The following is a 2,085-nucleotide window of genomic DNA, read 5'->3' on the forward strand; positions in this document are numbered from 1 at the left end:
AAAAATCTCTGACCCAAGTGCTAAGAGTCGCTCTGAGCCAGTCAGATATTAGTGCAATTCCTCCGGTATCTCTCCATGGTATTGAAACACTTATTTACCCCACAGCAGCCACATAGTCCTTGTGATTAATTTTACCCTATGGTACCTTAACACTGTAACAGGTACATTCACCTAACCAGCTGTCTTCCAGACTAACTGCTGCAGGCCCTGGCAGATTCCACCTGCCATTTCCACTGCATCCTGGCTCCCGTTTTCTTCAGTGATTGTGCTGACAGAGCGGGAGAGGCCTGGTGAAATGTGCAGAGCTGGGCAAAGGGGACACAGCAACCCAATGGCTGCCAGAAGAGCACCCTTCCTAGCCCAGGAGGGGAAGGAGGAAATAGGGCAGTAGGGGGAAAAAGCCAGGCCAGTGAACCTCCCTCTTCAGGCAGATTTGTCTGCCTGAGTTAAGCTCTGAAAATGGTCTGCTACTCACTTGATCCAGAGAACCCCACCAAATCGTGCAAGTCAAGGCGTTCTAACCTTCGAGTCCACCTCAAGAACACTCGTGAGACGGCTCAAGCTATCGAGGGCGTGCGTATCTGGAAAGCCACTAAATACTTAAAGGATGTGACCCTAAAAATGCAGGGTGTTCCCTTCCATCCTTACAATGGTGGAGTTGGCAGAGGTGTTCAGGCCAAGCAACGGGGCTGGACACAGGGACGTTGGCCTGAAAAGAGTGCAGAGTTCCTACCCCACATGCTCAAAAATGCTGAGAGTAATGCTGAACTCAAGGGTCTTGCTGTGGATTCTCTGGTAATTGAGCACATCCAGGTCAACAGGGCCCTCAAAATGCGCAGGCGTTAGATAGAGCTTATGGTCGTGTCAACCCCTACACGAGCTCCCCCGTCAAGCTGAGATGATCCTCACTGAGAAGGAGCAGATTGGTCCAAAGCCAGAAGAGGAAGTTGCTCAGAAGACAAAGCTCTCTCAAAAGAAGCCGAGGAAGCCAAAACGTCTGGCTCGGGGGTAAATCTGACGTAGCAGATGTACATAAATAAAAAAGGAAACTGAAAAAAAAAAATGGTGCCAATGTCACCATGCTTGGTGCAGTAGAAATGCAGGGACCTGTGACTGAGGGTCAGGCCTTTTATGTCCCCCCTCAGAACTCCATTGCAAAGGTGAAGTGGGCTGTAGCCTATGAAAGCTTGTGCTCAAATAAATGTGTTAGTGTCTAAGGTGCCACAAGGACTCCTGTTCTTTGTGCGGCTACAGACTAACACGGCTGCGACTCTGACACCTAGGAGCTGTATCTCAGAGTGTCTGTGTGCCTGGTAGCATCTGATCTGCATGAACGCACAGTACAAACAAGACGTATCTGCGAGTGTTTCATTACCACTCCAGTAAATAAAAACCAGGCCCTTTTATCACTGGAAGTGGCTCATTTTTCATCCAGAGGTGTCTGGAATTCAAACAGGGCAATAAACTCCAGCTACTCATCTTTGCCCTGTCAAATGTGTACAGGCCAGCAGCTACCACCGAGGCTCGTGTGCTACAGGGGCCAGATGAAGATCAGTCTCTGCCCAGTGGAGGGGGAGGTGGGTCAGCCCCACCCTCCCCTTGCAGGGGAGAAGGGGCTGAAGGGAATTCATTAACCTGGAGGGCATGCACCCATTCTGTGGCAACATCTTTCAAGAAGCCAGGGAGGGAAATTTCCTCCTTGCATTCCCCTGGCCTGCCAGTGTGACTTTGCTACAGTGTCCATGACAAGCACAGGGAGGTAAGGAGCCTTGTTCTCAGCTGTCAGGGAGAAGCGGGGTCAGTAAGCAGAGACTAAACCGGATCCGTTTCCAATACCCGTGGCCAACTTCGCTGCCCCAGCGTTGCCGGCTTTTCAGAACCAATGTACCCCTGAAGGCAGTGAGAATTCTTTCCACTGACATCAATGGGAGCAGGATCTGGCCCACTGGTAAACTCTTCTATGTGATGTGTGGGGCAGCTGACTTTTTAGACTGAGCTGCAAGAGGTGGGAACCCCAGAACGACCCCCCCTTCTCTGCCAATCCCCCAGTGAGACTTTTTCCATGTTTCTTGGAGACTAAAGTCT

The 2,085-nt window shown here is 50.7% G+C and overlaps 1 pseudogene; it reads left to right on the forward strand.

The window, feature by feature from the left end:
- The first annotated feature begins 446 nt into the window (after positions 1-446).
- On the forward strand, positions 447-1,012 carry LOC123355586 (annotated as a pseudogene).
- The last annotated feature ends 1,073 nt before the right edge of the window (positions 1,013-2,085 follow it).

Source organism: Mauremys mutica, chromosome 23 (assembly GCF_020497125.1).
Source record: "Mauremys mutica isolate MM-2020 ecotype Southern chromosome 23, ASM2049712v1, whole genome shotgun sequence".
Classification (NCBI taxonomy): Eukaryota; Metazoa; Chordata; order Testudines; family Geoemydidae; genus Mauremys; species Mauremys mutica.